Source organism: Poromitra crassiceps (assembly GCF_964638095.1).
Source record: "Poromitra crassiceps genome assembly, chromosome: 13".
NCBI lineage: Eukaryota > Metazoa > Chordata > Actinopteri > Beryciformes > Melamphaidae > Poromitra > Poromitra crassiceps.
Window position 1 is genome coordinate 14,755,895 of NC_139644.1, and position 20,564 is coordinate 14,776,458.

The window sequence follows — 20,564 nt, forward strand, 5'->3', positions numbered from 1 at the left end:
TGGCATTTTTGAACTGGGCACGGTGCCCCCTTAAAAGAAAGTTGCGGGATCTCCTCATTAACTACATGCTAATGCTACGCAGTAAACAAACTCACGTTTCCCTTGGTCACCAGTCACTCATGCTGGACATCAGTACAAGTGCGAGATTCCTCCCATTCCCGCAAATATGTTACGTAGCCTATGTAAATACAGTGTTGTGTAGTGGAAGCGATCATCTTGCTCTATAATGATAGGCAGGACGAACCCCCCGCTCTAATGTAATCACAATGGGAGATTTTTGCATTCTGGCCTCATTTCAATCTAGTATTAAACATACTATTGGGTCATGTTGGAATAAAAACACTGCTTGTATCGATAAATATGCACCATTACTACTACAAAGTGAAAAAAAAAAAAAAAAAAAGCCAGAAATAATTAGTTAAATCGAGCTCTGTTTAGAGGGGGGAATTCAGCGTCTCAGCCTGCCTGGGAGAAAACGGCACACCAAAAACTCGGCGCTCCTCGCCTTTAACTCATTCACCGCCAGTTTAGGACTGCCAATATTTAGCACAGGCCAAAGATTTTCATAATTGTTGGTCATCTTTCAAGACCCACAGTAAATTATCTATTAGCACCAGAGTGATTTGCAATACCTCAAAATGAAGATGTACGTCTCTGGGTTCACCAGGAAAAAAAAGTGAGCTTTTAGCATGTTCTGTACTCTACTTATAGCCATTTATATACACCCTGTTTTCACCCAAAATGTCTCTCTGAGAAAAGAAATTGCAGAAAATGGCATTTATGTACAGCACACAATATCATGCAGAACTCGCTCTCAATTCTTTTATTTTGAACTGTATTGACATCAGACATGTAAATATTATTCATTATGACACAAATGACAAAAAAAATATATATATATATATATATATATATATATGAAGTGCTTTTTTTACATTCAACAATACAGTTTGCTCAGTGTGAGTGAGTGTACAGACAGACACACAGACAGACAGACAGACAGACAGACAGACAGACAGACAGACACACAGACACACACACACACACACACACACACACACACACACACACACACACACAGAGAGAGAGTTCTGTCCACAGCTGCCTGCAGCTAGATCGCACCTCCTTCCCCCTCCTTCCCCATCAGCGTTTTGCCTCCTCTGCTGCTCGTTTTCCTCCTCTCGTTCGGGCTGGGAGTGGGACGAATGCTGCGACACGAGTCACACGACACAGGAACGGGTCCGCGGCTTGGCTTTGGGACCAGGCGCTGCTGGAACCGAATCGATCATGTTCGTCACGGGTTTGACTAGGCAATCCAGGTTCGCCCTGCAGCAAGGCAGCAGTGCAGCGCGCCGAGAGGCGTTTCAATGGCGTTTTTTCCTCTGTACAAGGAAGCGCGTTTCTCTGTTTTTCCTCTTTTCCTCCTTCTTCCTCGTTTCAAACAACAGCTGCGGTATGTGTTTGATAACGTGCTGTCGGCTACCCTTTGAGGATAGGGACCAGATGACATGTCAGAGGCTGGGTAAGTGTTTCAACTACGCGCTGCACTCATAAAAACAAAAACACGTCAAACACGTCTTTGGCGTGGATGGCTATTTCTGATAAGACGTCAAAGACGTCTTTGGCGGTGAATGAGTTAAGACTGAATTCCCAACTGAGTTTTTTTGATTTGACCATTGATCTGTCACTTAAATTATAGCCAACCCCTTTCTACACGTCATGTCGGTTGTCCGCCTTTGATTCGTCAGAGTTATCGTGCATTCCTTTATAACTGGGAACTGGTAATCTTACGACTTCAAAGGTCATGAGCTGGGACGGTGACGTCACCAGAGCTGGTATTTCCCATTCCAAACTCATAGGAGCCTCAGCAGCCCCGACCTCAAAAATCCAAGATGGCTGCGCCGCGCACAACAGTAGTTATAATCGTAGTAATGTTGTTTAGCACTTCTGTTTTGTTTGTGTTTCATTAAATCAGCTGTACACACAGCACTGCATAACATCTATCTGTGTGGACATGAGGCTGCAGTGTGTATGCGCAAAATGCCATGTTATCAACTGTTATTGCTAACAATGGCTAGCCTGGCTAGCGACTGGATCTGACCAATGAACAGTGAACTTCCCAGCTCAAGTTTTCTGCAAATGGAATGCTAACAAAACGGATGTGACGTCATTTAGCCTCAACATCCCAGTTATTTTGCGATAAAGGAATGCGCCATTATACTGACGAAAATTGCGTCAACATGCTTTATTAGCTGTGGTGCTCGATTTAGCTTGTAGCAGACAACGAGATAAACACAGGGAATTGTTCGCAAACTTTTTTACTTTTTTTTTTTTTTTTTGTATTCTTGTCAAAATGTGCACCGCGCCATGTAAAAATGACGTCTGCTTTTTTCTGGTTTGCCTTGTTGATTTAGCTCATGCAGCAGTTAGCAGCGTAGCTGCAGTGCAGCTAGGCCGCGCTGCAAACACAACGCTCTCTTCTCACCAGATCCTTCCTCCCTCTCTCTCTCTTTCTCTTTCTCTCCCTCTTTCTTTCTCTGCACGATTGTAATTTACTGTAGTGGTTCTCAACATGGGGTCTGGGGACCACCAGTGGTCCTTGAGATGATCCCAGGACTCTGTTATCTCAACCTAAATAGAATTCTGGACAAAATCATATCTATATCAAGAAAAGATATTCTCAGATTTGCATCTGAGACAACATCTCATCATATGGGGGTCTATGGCCCATAATGCGAACTATTAGGAGCCCTTAATAATACATTTAATTTATAATTGTATGGCTTTTTTTTTTAATTGTATTATTTATTTATTTTCAATTTATTTCCTATTTCTAGAGACCCAAAGGAGAAGAAGCAAGATGAGCTGCAGTAAACTTGGGAAAAGTCCCAAGGACGGTAGTATGAAGTTCAGGGAGTGTGAAAAGCTGGGTGTAGGCTTTGAGTGCACTGTTGACAGAGCAGAGAAGTTGGATTGTACCTTGTTAACCAACAATGTAATGTTTGAGATAGAGAAGTATGTCAAAGTGATGGTTGTGCCAAACAATGAGCGTAGCTTAGTTAACATTCTGTTTTTCAACTTTAGCTTTGACACTCAGGGACATGGTGAAGGTTATCGTAGCGTACTTGAAGAAGATGAAGGAGAATAAGTTGCAGAAAGTGCAGCGAGACACCAATGAACTGAGACGGAGGGGAAAAGGCATAATAAATGCAATAGTGCAGGCATCAAGCAGGATTCAAGACCTTTGTGAGGATATGGAAAAAATGAAAGCAGAGAAGAGAAAGGAGTCTCTCAGTTGTAGTTACTATAAAAGGAAGGCAGAACAGAGCAGTCATACAGTTACTGATTTACTGGAGCAGGTACACATTTTAAACCAGGAGGTAGACTTTTGGAAGGGTGAGCATCTTGCTGCAAGTGAAGAATTAGACAGGCTTTTAGCCCAGAGTCGTATCAGCACCTTCGAACATGATAAGTATACTGACGCCGTTAGGGAAGTGTACATGGATTTAGTGACAAGTGAAGGGGTAAGTGCCAATAAAGCCACAGAGGTGGTCAGAATCGTACTAGAGAAGCTGGCTGGTATAGAGGTAGGGAAGTTGCCAGGTACCACCTTTTGTAAATATATGATCACGGAGGCAAGACAGGTGGCAATGCAACATGTGCAGGAGACCATTCTTAGAGAAAATAACACGACACTGACACTGTGTGCCGATGCCACGACTAAACACGGGCATAAATATGGCACTGCAGGCGTATTTTTGCCGGATGGCAGTAGGCTACATTTAGGCGTAAGAGAGCAGGCATCCGGCACTGCCCAGGGCACATTTGAAACAGTAAGGGAGATGATTCAGGATATTGTCAGGAGTGGTGGTGGACAGGTGAATGTTGACTACTGTGAGAAACAAGTCTTCTCCAAGATCAAGAATTTAATGAGTGATAGAGCTAACACACAGAAGAAGTTTAATGAAATTCTGAGAGACTATAGAGCCAATATTCTGCCAGATATCATAGAGGGTTTTGACGAGTGTAGTGAGGAACAGAGGGCAAGTCTCTGTGTAGTTAATTAATTATTTTGTGGCTTGCATCTTATTGACGGTTTAGCACATCAGGCTAACAACACTGTGTAAATGGGAAAATTTGGCACTGATAAGGTAGGCAGCCGCAGCAAGCAGGGCACACAGACAGCCAGTAATGTGGGTGGAGATGATGGCGAGGATGAAGACGATAGTGAACATGTGGTTAGAAATCAGAGCGGTACTCTTAGACTACTCAGAACTGTGTGTAAACTTGTGCAGGAATGTGAATGTGAAAAGAGTGGCAAGCCGGTTCACTTCAGAACATTTCTTATGGAGAAGAATGGATCTGACAGTGTTCCCCTTGCCACGATGAAGGGCAATAGAGCAAACATCACATTCCACAATGCTGCTGGTTTATACTACATCAGTAATGACCTTAGTGCATTCACAGCTGCCAACAGGGCAGAGAACAGGCTTGTTCATGCTGTGAATGAGGACCTTGGTGTTCCTCAGTTTCTTGCAGGTTGTAGGGCATTAGGTCTGATTGACAAATTGGTAATCCATCCTCTGTGGGTTGCTCTTTCTGAGAGAGAGAATGTACTTGCCATGAATGACAGGTATCAGGAGTTAGTTAAGAAGCTTGAGGAGTGACAGGCAGATGGGCACTCATTTGTGACAGGGGAGGTGAAGCTGTTTGAGGATATAGATGTATCAGATAGCCCTGTGTTTCAGTGTTTAGTACAGAACACCACTGCAGAGTTTGATGCCCTAACTGTGCAAGCAGTAGAGATCCTTCTTGCCAGCCTTGTCAGGGTATGCAGATGCATGTTAGCTGACCATCTGCAGCACGGCCGTTACTCTTCTGTAACCCAGGATCTCCACGCACAGGTAGCAGGTGCACCAAAAACTAATGCCAGCTCAGAGCGTGATTTTGCCATGTTTGATCTGCTTAGCGAGAAGACTAGGGCAAATACAATTACATTGGAGGGAATTATGCTTTTTAAGCAGAACAGGTCCTGGGATTGGTTGTCACATTTAGATAGTGATAGGAAAGCACAGGTAATGTCTGTAGCCAGACGATCTGTGCAAGAGCAAAGAGCCACATTTTCTGAGAGAGCCCAGGCTATCAGAGAAGAGAGAATCAGAATCAGAATTAGAATCAGAATCAAATCGAGTCAATATATACAATATGTACATGAGTGGTGAAGTGTTCTGTGGATGATAAATATGAATTTATGTTGGATTTACATGAGATTTACAGACTGAGTTAGATATACGTTAAATAGGCAGTGGATTTACATGAATTTACAGTCAGAGTTAGATAAGAGTTTACATTGAATGTACATGAAATTTACAGGCTAATTTAAATAGGCTTTAAATAGGAATTAGGGTGCTGCAAGAGACTAGGGCGAAACGGGCAGAGAGCGACGTTAGGGGTGTTGCCGAGAAGCAAAAACTCACAGTTGAGATGTTTAAATATGGGGGCTTGTGGACAACAGTTGAAGAGGTAGATGACCAGCTGCAGGCTTTTGATGAGAGGATGCAACTGCAAGCTGTATCCCGAAGGGTTTCAGAGCTGATGATGCCACTCCCCCCCCACCCACGCTGACCATCACAGCGGACCAGGTGAGGAATCAGCTTATGAGACTACACACAAGGAAAGCAGCTGGCCCGGATGGCGTCAGCCCCATGGTGCTCAAAGCCTGTGCCCCCCAGCTGTGTGATGTGCTACAGCTGATCTTCAACAAGAGCCTGAGTCTCCAAAAGGTCCCCGTGATGTGGAAAATGTCCTGTATCGTTCCTGTACCGAAAAAGCCAAGACCCAGTGGCTCCAATGACTACAGGACGGTAGCTCTGACGTCCCACATCATGAAGACCCTGGAGAAACTCATCCTGGAGCAGCTCAGGCCTATGGTCAAACCATCCCTTGACCCCCTCCAGTTCGCCTACCAGCCCCGACTGGGAGTGGAGGACCCTGTCATCTACCTTACCAACCGTGCCTACGCCCACCTTGACAACACGGCCAGCACTGTGAGTCATGTTCTTCGTTCGACTTCTCCAGTGCTTTCAACACCATCAGGCCGGCTCTACTGGGTGAGAAGCTGACGGCGATGCGAGTGGATGCCCCCCTGGTGGCCTGGATTGTGGACTACCTGTCTGGCAGACCACAGTATGTGCGCCTGCAGAACTGTGTGTCAGACAGAGTGGTCAGCAATACGGGAGCACCACAGGGGACGGTCTTCTCTCCCTTCTTCTTCACCATCTACACCACGGACTTCACCTACCAGACAGAGTCTTGCCACCTTCAGAAGTTCTCTGACGACTCTGCGATAGTGGGATGTATCAAAGATGGCGACGACGATGAGTATCGGGATGTGGTGGTCAACTTTGTCACATGGTGTGAGCAGAACCACCTCAACCAGCTCAACGTGTCAAAGACAAAGGAGCTGGTGGTGGACCTGAGGAGGGTCAAGGCTCCGGTGACCCCTGTTTCAATCCACAGGGTCAGTGTTGACATAGTGGAGGATTACAAGTACCTTGGAGTGTACATTGACAATAAACTAGACTGGGCTAAGAACTCTGATGCACTCTACAAGAAGGGGCAAAGCCGTCTCTACTTTCTGAGACGGCTGAGGTCCTTCAACGTCTGCCGGACCATGCTGAGGATGTTCTATGAGTCGGTAGTGGCTAGTGCCTTCCTTTATGCTATTGTGTGCTGGGGCAGCAGGCTGAAGGCAGCGGATGCCAACAGACTCAACAAATTGATCCGTAAGGCCAGGGACATTGTGGGGCTGGATCTGGGCTCTCTGACTGCGGTGTCAGAGAAGAGAACGTTGTCCAGGCTACGCTCCATCATGAGCAATGACTCGCACCCACTCCACGGCATGCTAGTCAAACACAGGAGTACATTCAGTGAGAGACTGATTCCACCTAAGCCCTTTTCCCACATGCGCTTTGTACCGCAAAATGACCGGAACGTGGTCTAATGCCTGCATGTGGGAAAGGCGCCGTGCCGGTATAAGCGCGACCCCGTCGTCGCGCCCATTTCACCAGTTTTGAGCCAGTCAGAAGAGCGGTATGCCGCGATAGGCACACAAGTGAGAAACGGGTCCAGTCATTTTCCGCGACACCGGTCCTTCTCTCATCATGGGCGAGGTGTACACACGTTGCTTAACGTTCACTTCCAGCTTGCGTCATCTAATCATTCGCGCACATCAAAGCAAACTACTTCCACATTTCGCTTCGTGCATTTCGTCGCTGTGCAATGAAAGCCACTTATCTCCAAATCGCCAACTTTTCAGGAAATGAAAAAAAACCGTGCTCTTAAAATACTGAACACCACGTTGTCATATTTGACACATGTCTTCATTGTAGACAGTTTATCGCTGAATGTGTCATTACATTATTAATATCTTACCTGAATAAGCTCAAATGCTGTTACAGGATTATCACACCGTGTCTGGAGCACTTTCTGCGGGCCAGACAGCAGCGTGTGGGAGCCTGCCTTTTAGAGCGCGAGCACGAGCCGCTGTGCTCCAGGCAGCGGGGATGGGCGGGCGGAGCTCTTCACTCTGCCAAGCCGGGGAGAGTGGCTCTGTCATGGGTTGAGCAGTCCCGGAGTAACGTGACATTATTCTTGTCAGAAACAACTTCGATTTGCATACTTTAAATGAGTTTGCAGCCCAAGGACAACCCGAAAACACCTTATTGATCTAAAGCCGACCCCCCAAATAAGCTCCCCGCTCCCCCCGCCCCCCAACATACAGGAAATTTCGCTCCTAGATTCTCACATGCCAGCGCTGAGGTGTGAAGGGAAATTCCGGGAAATGTCCGATATTGACTTACAGGTAATTTTCAGGTACGCATGTGGGAAAACGGCTCTAGATGCAACACGGAGAGGCACAGGAAATCATTCCTGCCTGTGGCCATTGGTCTATTTAATGCCTCTCTTAAAAGAGCACCTCGGAGACGCTCAGTCTCCCTGAGACTGAGCCAGCCGATAGGCTAACTGAAAAAAGTGCCTGGCTGAGCCACGTGTAACGTATAGGGCAAGCCGAATAATATAAGTTCAGTGTGCAATAAAGACAATTGGCACGTAAGGTATACTTACTCTACGTATTTGCTTACTTAGACGTATTCCACTTATTTTGCTCCTATCGCATTTAATACTGTTATTCCATGCTATGTTGTGTTCCTCTTCTTATTCTGCTTATTTTACTATCGCATTTACTACTGTTTATTTTATTTTATGCTATGTGTGTTATGTGAGCGAGCAACTGTAACTTGTCCCAATTTCCCCCCGGGGATCATTAAAGTCTTTCTGATTCTGATTCTGATTCTGATCATCTCAGTTGAGATTCAGGTGTGTTGTCCTGGGAGTGAAGAATGTGAATGGAATTTTAAATGTGATTAAGGACAGTAGGCCATTACCCTTGGACACTCTGGTCAGTAATCTCAAGAGTGTATTGCATGACGAGCCACCAGTAGAAGAAGACAGTGAAGAGAGAGAGGTTGGTTGGTGGAATACATCCAGCTCCTCATAGACTTTGGGGCCAATGTGTATCTGCCCACGCTGATCATCGACAAGACGACAAAGCAGAATGAAGCTGTGGTTCTGCTCCTCAAGGAGAGAGGTGAGACCATGATACACGAATTACCCATTTGGGCAACACTTTCTTTGAAGGGGTGTGCATAAGATGGAGATAACCCTGTCATAACCATGACATGACACTTGTCATGAACACGAAGGAGGCTGTTTGAGATGTCTTCGTTATGATAACTTAACATTAAAGAGAACATAACCTGTCAATTTCTTTGTTACAACAACTTATTTAAGACAGACATTATCCAAGACAGTGTAATTACACTTAATGGCATCTTAATGAAGAGGTCAAATTGTACCACTGTAGTTTAGGCCAAGGAAAATATTAATGTCACTGTTATAAACTCATTTGACAGTGTGATTGCACTTAATCACTTAATGCCTGCTATGTCGTGTTTATGTTTATGTTGTCTTGGTTAAGGTCAAGTTGTCATAACGAAGACATTGACAGGTTATGTTGTCTTGGTTAATGTAAAGTTGTCATAACAAAGACATCTCAAACAAGGTCAACTTTACATTATGACATAATTTACAGAATGACACTTAATGAAACAGTCATAAACATTCATAAAGCCTCCTTGATGTCCATGACAGGTGTCATGTCATGTTATGGTTATGACAGTGTCATGTCAGTTTTATGCACACCCCTTGCCTTCAAAGAAAGTGTTCCCCAAATCTTTGTATTTTTGTCAAATATGTAGCCTAGCTCATTAGGTATTGTAAAGATATTTCTCAAAATGCAAATGTTAACCAACTTTGTATTATTTCTGTTTTTATATCAGTTTGCCCCAAAACACTGATGTCACAGACACGGCTAGCAATTCGAAGTTACCTTCCCTTCGCCAACAAAGACCCTGCCATCGACAGCTTGGACATTCCTCAGATCCTTGGGAACTACGCGAAGCATGTCACCACTGAACTCCCATATGTTCATGTTATCCATGGATAGATGTGGCCAGTGACTTTATTTCCCCATTATTATTATTATTATTATACATTCAAGACTGGATTGTTGGGTTCTGTCCACCCCCCCCCCCCTATTGTAGTCTATATTTCCTCCATGAGCTGGTGAAATATGACGAAACGGAAGATGGTGACACCCACACAACACATCTCAACACGTAGCCGCGCACATTTAACAACTGAAATTTGCGCACACACACACACATACACACACACACACACACACACACACACACACACACACACACAACAGCGGCTGTCGTTGACCTTATAGACCTTGTAAAAAAAACGGACATTAAACGGACACAGTTCTCTGTCAAGAATGTGATCCCACTCCCTCACTACATGGATTGATTATATATTCCTAATATTAATCCAACAATATGTTACGGGCTAGCTATCAAACATGGGCTCCACTCATTTATTTTATTTTATTTGCCAAACCTAATTTCTTTACTGTGCCATGAATAAAGCAAAAATATATAATTTCTTTGAAAAATAATAACTCAACCAACATTCTCTTTCTAATCTGCAGAGATGGGAAAAGTACACACATTATTTACTTAAGTAGAAGTATACAGGTACTGTTAAAAGTATTTCTACTGGCTATTTCTGTGCAAAGCTAACTGAACCTCACATCATATTACACGGTCACTGAAGTGACTGACAGTTCAAGTCAGTTTTGGTGAAGCACAAAGTCCTTCATCAGTTGTGGTAGTGGTAGGGAGTGGACTTGTTTCAGGCGATGTGTGCCCAGCGCTTGGCGGATCTGGCTCCGACATATGTGGGCCAGACTGCGGGGACATCCTTTGGCCTCTAGAAAGACCTTGAGAGCCTCGGGATCTGCCTTCACCTCCAGCTCTGCTTGCCCTAAGGTCACCAGGGCTGGGTCGGCGCCGTGGTCCAGGAGCAGCTGAATGAAGGCCACGCCACGCCTGCGCACCAGCACCACATCCAACAGGCGAGAAGCCATGTCACGGGTAAGAACGCTAGTGGCCTGGAGCAGCAGGCAGAAGCAGTCCAGGTGGTTGTGCTTGATGCTGATGTAGAGAGGAGAGATCCAGATCTCCGGGTTATCTTGGTGGTGTCCGCTTCCGTTGGGGTCTGCGCCGGCTTCCAGGAGGATCTGGACACAGTCCAGGTGACCATAGGCCACGGCACAGTAGAGAGGCGTGCGGGCTATGTCATCAGCTAGGTCTACCTGGGCTCCTTGGGTGATCAGGTAGGCCACACAGGCAGCGTGACCACAGTTAGCTGCAAACCCCAGAGGGGTGTTGTCATAGTACCTCACACTCCTCCTCCTCTCATTGATCTGCCTTCTGAAGTGGTCTTTCTGCAGCAGGATCTTCAGTTTGTCCAGGTCTCCTGTGTGGGCGGCATCGTGGAGCGACCAGTCATCATGCCCTAATCGATAAGCCATTCCTTCAGGTCTGTCTGAGTACATCACCGATTATTATGTGTGTAAGGAAGTTGTAGCTTCCACTTATTACGTTGGATTATTTGAATTGGAATCCGCCGCAGGTGATCGATCAGAATCACAGAGATGTCTTCAAGCTTTTATTGGGGCAATCCGGCTGAGGTAAGGCAGGCGATCAAGTACTTACCAGTTAAACAACACAGAATCTGAAATCGCTTATTTATACCGTGGCATGTATGACATCACTAATGACATCACAACTGCACTTATGACATCACTTATGACATCATCAATGACCTCACAGTTGCCCAAGTGACATCACAGTTGTGTGACATCACAGATGACGGGGTTCTGGCCCATGACATCAGATCATTAGGTCACTGGTTCGAATCCGGCCAATGTGTATGGTCTCATCAGTTGGTATGAGAGGGCCTTTTTTACAGCTTGCCCAGAGATTTCTGGCGGAAATCTGTATCCAGAAAAAAAGTCCCTATGGGCGTAGGCGGTTTAGTTAAAAATTGAGCCGCACGCCCTTGTATGGGCGTAGGCGGTTTAGTTCAAAATTGAGTGTGAAAATACTGTGAAATAAGCTGTTGTGCTCCAGATGTGCATGGTATGTTTTGGTTTTGTTTGCAATTTAGTAATACTGTGAAATAAGTTAACATTCCAGATGTGCACGATATGTTTTTCTTTTCTTTGTACTTTTTGAATACTGTGAAATAAGCTGGTATATTCCAGATTGCATGGTATGTTTTTCTTGTTTGCACTTTAATACTGTGAAAGAAGCTGTTCATTCCAGATGTGCATGGTGTTTTTATTTTTGTTTCAATGTTCACACTTTAATAAGCTGTCAAGTTGTGCATGTGTTTGCACCTTAAAAAAAAAGTTTTTACTTTGCTCTGCACTCTCTTGACTGTTTATTTTTTAAGTGTGCAGGGGTCTTATCTATCAAACCTTGCTTAAACCCTACTAAAACCATGACTAACCTGTCCAGTGACTATCTACTCCATCCAATCCGTGTTTCACCACCCAGTATCGTCTTGCAAAGGTATCCCACACAGACGTATAGATGTAAAAAACAAAACAACAAAACTGTTTAAAAGTAAACAAGACAATTTACGCAAATAATCTACGCAAACCCTGACCCATCTTTAAGTCCAGTGCCCCCAGTTGCTTAGTGGTGAAGAGAAGTCACTGAGAAGTGCACACATACGCACCTTATCCCACACAAATTATTTCATGCCACACTGCCGTCCAACTGAAGTGCGCGATTTGCCTCTGTTGTGACAATCAAAGATAATGGTTGTTTGCAGTGAATGCACGTTTGGAAAAGATATGTAGGACTAACCTATGGGCCTGTATTTCGTTGTATTTTTTATTTTATTTTAATATTATCTCTCCTGTCAATAAAGTCTGTTTTTCCCCATGCACCTCCCTGCCTCAAGTCATTGGAAATGTTTTGAACATTGGAACAATCATATATAGTCTACCAGCCAACACTGGGATTGTAATGTCTGTGATTAATTATTTAAATCCATGTGGTCATGAATGGGCTGTTAATGGTCATTTACGGTATTTCTTTCTTTCTATATGAAGAGTTAATTTGCAGAAACTGATTTAAAGCCATTCTTAAAATTAGCCCAATAGACAACATGTGCTGATACACCATATAGCCTATCAAAGTGAAAATGATTAGGTGAAAGTTGTAAGGCCTAATTATGATCTACAATAAGCACAAATATTATAAATAAAATATGATACAAATATATAAATAACATAAAATCATATAGGCCCAATAAAAGGCAAGATAAACAAACCCGTCATAGACTATTGCTTTCATTGTACCTTTCCTGTGTTCTCGGACTTAGCCTATTCACCTTATTTCTAGCTGCCATGATGCCTGATGGGTGCCTTTTCCGCTTCCGGTGTAATTTTTACACTGTTTTAACTTGACAAAAAAAACGTCTATGAGGATTTTACAGCAGAGCCATTCTGCTCTACAGCCGTGTCGTTCGGGTGCTGGGATAAAGTAATGAATTGTGGGTAGTCAGCTACTGTGGCTAATGCTAATAGTTACTTTACATGGCAGTTAAATGCCACTGAATGACCAAATTGATTTAACTTTTAACCATTTCGAGTAACACTGTTTCCATACGGACCCGCAGCGTTGGTTAGTTGTTTATAACGTGACTATATTTATAACTTTTATAACGGACTCCAGCTTCCGGTTTATAATTCGGGTCTGCAGCCGAGTATAACAAAGGAAATGGCAAGCTGCAACAATGAGTCACGTTAAACCGGACCTTGTTCCCACAATTATTTTTTACAGTGGGGCATTCAAATATAAGGTGGATAGGGAGATGCTGCTTTATCCTCAAAACTGCATGATAATGTCGATGGAATAAAAAGAAGAAAGAAATCTAGGCTACAATAGGCTATCAAATAACATGTTGGTGTTATGGACGCGATGTGAGTGCCAAAATGCGACATTTACACTTCAGGTTGTACTCTTTGATTGAATGGTGATAAGAACATAATTGACACATGATAATTATCGAGCAGATGACAGAGATTACAGAGAATTTTTAATGGAAGAAATCGGTTAGAATTAAGTAGAGCATCCATGGTGACAGGCTGCCTGTGTGTGTGCGCATTTGGCACAGCGGCGAGATGGGAGGCACACACCGCGCAGCGCTATGCCTCGGCTACATGTTTCAGGTGCAATGTTATAATACACATGACATTCTGCTTATTGCACCAAATCCCCCTTTTTTATAACCTTTTTCCCCCTCCATCTCTAAATCGGACCAGTTTTATTTCCTTTTTTTCCTCTGTTGCGCTCACTGCATTCACCGCAGCCAGCAACATGTTGCCACTCTCATTTTCTTTTGAATTGATAATCAGGCTCGTTTAAGTTAAGTTAAGTTAAGTTATCCTTTATTTATCCCCTTGGGGAAATTCATCCTCTGCATTTGACCCATCCTCTACTAGGAACCTTCCTAGAACTAGGAGCAGTGGGCAGCCACTGTGCAGCGCCCGGGGACCAACTCCAGTTCTTTTGCCAATACCTTGGTCAGGAGCACTGACAGGAGTATTAACCCTAACATACATGTCTTTCTTGATGGTGGGAGGAAACCGGAGCACCCGGAGAAAACCCACACGGACACGGGGAGAACATGCAAACTCCACACAGAAAGGACCTGGGACGGACCGGGGTTCGAACCCGGGACCTTCTTGCTGTGAGGCAACAGTGTTAACCACTGAGCCACCGTGCCGTCCAATATTTATGTTTATATGCGTTGTAACTTCATGTTGTGATTTGCAATGACCGTTGATTGGATTTGAGCATGTAGGGGACGGGTTATGGGGCAGATCCCCGTGCATAATCACTGTGGCAGCTGCTGGTAATGGGGAATTGCGTTCAGGTGTCACTAGCTGTGTTTCCATTACAGTTTTTCGCAAAATAATTGCGATATTTCTACAACTTCGACAATGTACAATTGCGACTTGTAGGCGTTTCCATTGAAGTTGAGTTTCGCAATTCCCGTTACCAGCAGCTGCCACAGTGATTACGCACGCGGATCTGCCCCATATCCCGTCCCCTGCATGCTCAAATCCAACCAATGGTCAATGCAAATCACAACATGAAGTTACAACGCATATAAACGAGCCTGATTATCAATTCAAAAGAACATGTTGCGGGCTGCGGTGAATGCAGTGAGCGCGACAGGCAGAGGAAAAAAGGTAGCCTACAACTTGTCCCATTTTAGAGATGGAGGAGGGGGGGAAAGGCTGATATGGTGCAATAGTCAGAATATCGTGTATTATAATTTAACATTGCACCTGAAACGTGTGTAATGTATTAATCACTTCAGTCAACAGCACCGCACCGGTGTGCTTTTCATCCCGCCGATCATCTCGCCGCTGTGCCAAATGCGCGCACACAGGCATGGATCGATTTCTCCCATTAAACATGATCTATTTTCCGGCTCCGCTTTTGCACAACACGTCTTTCTGCTAGGTAGCGTTGCTTCAAAGTTTTCCACTTGCTGCGAAGGTTTTGCCACGGTTTATCAAACCCTTTCTCCCTAATTTCCTTTCATTTTCCAAAGGAGAAGATGGGTCACATGACGTGCAAATGCGGAAAATCTGTTTCCATTACACTTTTGCGATAAACTGCTATATCGACACGTCTGAAAAACCACCTCATGAGAGCGCAAAAACGTTTTGCGATATTTGGGAGCTTTTTCGAAATTTACGTGTTTCCATTACCCAATTTCTATTGCGATATTTAGATTTTGCGCATTTCTGACGGTAATGGAAACACGACTAGTGATAGGTTAGTCATTCTTTTCAACACAGTCCTAGGAATCCTTAGTAGGGATTCTATGCCAGGTTTGATAGATGAGACCCTGGACCAGAGTCCTGCGCGGGTCTGATTTTCAAGACCCGGTTCCGCCCGGCCCCGCGACGTGCAGTACCGACCCCGCTCCGCGAACCCGCTCATATGATCAGTCAGTACCGCAACCCACCCCGCCCCGCAGACATGAGACCCGCGCCCCGCTCCGCTTCCGCATATATAATTTTTTTTGAAGTGAACATAACCAAAGTAACTGCGATCGTTTCACAATTCACACAGGAAGCGAATAGCGGTCTTTTCTGGCCGAGTCGCTGACGAGAGCCAACAACGGTAGTCGGTGCAGTCGGACTCGGCAGGCATTGCATAACGTTATTTACAATTAAGCACATTGACGGTGTTTTGTCACTGGTGCCAGTGCCAGCAGGCCAGCCAGGGCCAGGCAGCAGCTAAAGGAAACATGCTAGCCTGGCGGTGCCATGGCACGAGTCCGATACCTCACGAGTCCGACACCTCACGAGTCCGAAAAAAGAGGCTAACTTCCCCCAGACCCTAACCCAAAACCTAACCTCTCCCCCCCACGCCTAAACCTAACCTCCCCCAGACCCTAACCCAAAACCTAACCTCTCCCACCCCCACGCCTAAACCTAACCTCCCCCAGACCCTAACCCAAAACCATGAGGTGTCGGACTCGTGAGGTATCGGACTCGTGAGGTATCGGACTAGGGGGCAGTCCCCAGCCTGGCTGTCATGCAATGCAACAAGCTAGCTAGCATAGGTCTAGCTCTAGGTCATTTCTGTTTATACCTGACCGGAGCGAGGGAGAGCTGACCCGGAAGGAAAGGACCAGCGGAAATGATTGAGGTCAAAGACGTCAGGTCAGACTCAGTCAAAACATGAAGTTACACACTGACTGAATTATTATCGTTATATAAAAAGTAAATAAAAATACATATATTATACAACACCCGCGACCCGGGCCGCATGTGGTTTATTCTACCCAGATCCGAACCCGCAAATAAAATGAAGACAAAATAACACCCGCCCCCCGCATTTTTTTGCGGGTACCCGGCGGGGCCCCGCGGAACCCCGACCCGGTGCAGGACTCTGCCCTGGACTGATGTCCGTGTAATGTAACAGTAAAATTCTAGGGTGAGTTTTCCCCCTATATTTTCATTTTAAAATCAGTGTAAATCCACCTTTTAAAGCTGATATTTAAAAAAAAATCTGACCGGGGGGCCGGGGTCCACCCGCTATGCCGACGTTAGGTTTAGGCGTGGGGGGTGGGAGAGGTTAGGTTTAGGGTTAAGGTCTGGGGGAGGTTAGGTTTAGGCGTGGGGGGTGGGAGAGGTTAGGTTTAGGGTTAAGGTCTGGGGGAGGTTAGGTTTAGGCGTGGGGGCTGGGAGAGGTTAGCTCCAGCCGGTCCATCGACACACTGCACGCCGCCTCGCTCAGCTGGTTCTGCTTGTGGGCCATCGGCATTGCGGCCTGTCGGCACTGCGGCCTGTCAGCACATAGACGGACCCCCTAGGGGTTCAGTGGTCCGCAACTTTGTCACCTTTTTCACCCTACATGGGTTTGCACCCCTGTCTCATGATAAATACCAAATTGAGTTTTATGCATTTACTGTGTTAAGATATATGTAACAGCAAAATGTGCATTTTAACAAGGTTAAAGAAGTGCCATATGTGCATTTTAACAAGTTTAACGCACATCCAGCGGACTCCCGCTCTGACGGAAACAACTGGAAGGAAGTCTGACCTTTTTCTGGTCTGAAGCTGCTCACGAACTGGCCAATCAGAAAGCAGTTTCAGTCCGGTCTGTAGGAAGCGCCCGCCATCTTTCTAAAACTCATATTGCTGTGGTGAAACGGTGCGACCGGGGGCTCGGTGTGAAGAGTTCAGTCTCCCTCCTCTCACCCTCTGTTCGTCACTCAGACGCACTCAGGACGCAGTGGCGCGTTCACCCACAATGCATCAGGCTTCAGGCTGGTGAGGCAAGTGACGTGTGATGTAAATCTGTATGCTAGTGTTGTACACCAGTGGAAAGCTCACACTATTTACCATACTACAATAATGTTGGTGTGTTCGGGGGTTCTGATTAGAGGGAGGTGTGTTCGTACAGGTATTGGCCGGATAGGAAGGGGGTTGGGAATAGGGGGAAGAGTTAAGCTTAATTTATACTTATTATAAAGTGTCGCTCAGCACATGGTCGCAGACGAAAAAGAAAGTGTCGCTCATGGTGTTGCATTTATACTTCAGAGGACGTTCGCCTCGGTTCAACGGTCACGTGACACTCGAAGCAGAGAGAGAAGAGAGGGAATGGAATGCACAGTGAAACCACCTGGGAGGCTAGATTTAACGTACTTGGCTGCAGCCGCATATACAGTAAACAGCACACAACCACACAACTCACCTCCTCTCTCTGGGAAATTGGTCACTATGTTCTTTGTGATTTTCACGAAGTCATACATCAAGGACAGGCTGATAAAAATAGTGGGGACACATTCATTAATTTCAATTGAGTAAAAACGGGAGCGTACCTATGTTCCCCGGGTCCTATATTCCCCGGGTCCTATGTTCCCCGTTTTTGTGGGACCGGGGTACATAGAACCCTTCCTAACCTCCCCCAGACCCTAACCCAAAACCTAACCTCTCCCACCCCTCACGCCTAAACCTAAGGTCGGCATTGCGGGTGGTCGGCATAGCGCAGCGATCCTCAAAGTCCGGACTCCGGTCCGCATCCGGACCCAGACGCCGTCCTATCCGGACCGAGCCCTATAACCTACAAATCATTGAGAATTGTTACATTTCACGGAGCGTTTCTATTTTAACCGGCACATGGTTTTCTAGCCTTTACGGTACTGGTTTATCTGCCAGGAAGCTCACAGACCAATGTATGCACTCTAAATCATCACATGTGATGCTACTCAGCCAATCAAATATCCGATTCGATTCTGCCTGTTCCAGTGCTGCAGGCAAGAGTGTCACACCGACGGACGGAGTAGAGGCGAGAGACTCTGAGAAATGCGAGAGATAGAAGTCATTTCACATGGCTTGCTCAAAAGAAACGAGTAGACCGCAAAAACAAAGATTTTGTTGTAATCCGGAGTAGGCAGACTCATGTTCATTCATTGTTCTCACGGGCAGCTCAAAACCAGGCAGTATGTCTCATGTGAAGTGCGATGCGATCCTAACCTGTGAAAGCGCCACACGAGCAAACACACTCAAGTCCAGACTGAGGGCACACTCACACATTCACTGCCCAACGGCATGTGACGTTTGCATTGCGAACGATCGATAGACAGATAGACAGACAGACAGACAGACAGACAGACAGACAGACGGATAGACAGATAGATAGATAGACAGATAGATAGACAGATAGATACACAGACAGATAGGGAGCTCACTTCTCTCAATAGAAAAGGAGGAAGAAAAGGGGATTTTTTTTCTAAAATTAAAGCACTTTTAAGATGCACATTTTTTCAAAGCACTCTGTTGTATGTTATTTTTAAATGCAGCCATTATTTTCACTTGAAATGAGAAAAGAACATGTAATTATTATTATAATAGGCTAGTTATTTATAATAAATCCAGTTAAATATGAAAACTAAATAAACATTGTTGATGTTTATTTTGATTTAACAGTCAGTATAGTTGTCTACATACAGACATTGTACCATTAGGCTACTGCAATCATTGAAGTAGCCTAAGTTCAATGGCACTGAATAATAACGCAAGCTACGTTACAATGTTCCGGACCTTTGCTTGAGGACATTTTCTCTAACTGGACCTCTATGACTTTTAATTGAGTGCCCCTGGCATAGCGGATAGACACCCCAAATGTTACGGAGAGTGTTAAAAACGGGGAACATAGGACCCGGGGAACATAGGGATGACCCCGTAAAAACTAGCGGGTGGACCCTAAAACAAGGAAGTCAAGTGCGTGCCGTCTACATAGCCAATCACACTTGTGCGATACTATGACGTAGTCAGCGACACTAGACATTTCACCAGGTAGCAGACACTGCTCGCCGACACTTGAAAGTGTCGACTCAAGTTCTCATTTCTGTCAGCCACATGACACTCACGTTAGCTGCTGAGCTGAAGTGACATTACTAGAGCTGTAGCATTCTCCCGGCACACCTTCGAATCCGGGTTAGCCTGTATGCTGCGGCAGGTAATAAATACGCTCGGCTGAGCTAAGAGAAGAACTGTCTCCCATCTACTTCATCCTGCTAGATAGCCACCCGCAACCTTACATAATCTATGGAAACCCTGACCAATCTTTAAGTCCAGGGCCCCCAGTTGCTTAGTGGCGAAGAGAAGTCACTGAGAAGTGCACACATACCTTCTCCCACACAAATTAACTCTGACCCATCTTTAATTCCAGCGCCCCCAGTTGCTTAGTGGCGAAGAGAAGTCACGGAGAAGTGCACACATATGTACCTTATCCCACACTAATTATTTCCAAAGCCGAAATGCCAGACCGCCGTCCAACTGAAGTGCGCAGTTTCCCTTTATTGTGACAAGCGGAGATAATGGTTGGTAACTTGTTTGCAGTGAATGCGTTTGGGAAAGATATTTAGGCCTAAACTATTAGCCTGTGTTTCGTTGTAAAAAAAAACGTTTTCAATGATCTCTCTCCTACGGAGCCCCTAAAGTTATATATATTTGATATTCATTTGTGTGCACAATATATTAAAGTGTGCGCACAATTTAAATAAATTGTGCGCACACTTTAGTTAACTTGTGCGCACACTTTAACTAAAATGTGCACACAATTTACCTAAAATGTGTGCACTTTAAATAAAATGTGCGCACAATTTAACTAAAATGTGGGCACAATTTACCTAAAATGTGCGCACAATTTCAATAGAATACAATAAACCCCTGTCTACATCTGAGAAATCGCTTGCCACCTGTCTCTCTCCCTTTCTGTCTCTATACCGCCTACAGTACGTGCCAGGAGCGCACCACAGCACCTGGCCTCCGTCATTAGATCCCTTGCAATTCCCAATTCTGAACCGATTTCTGTAATTCTTATTGTATTGTATTGTAGCCTAAATATTCGTATCTTTTCTTCACTCAGTTTAGGCTAAAGCAAATATTCCCATGTTGTGAAGTAATATGTGCTCTCTGAGCGCGTGCTTACTACTGTAATTGTAGACATTTTGTTAATCACTATAGGCCATGTGTTATAGAG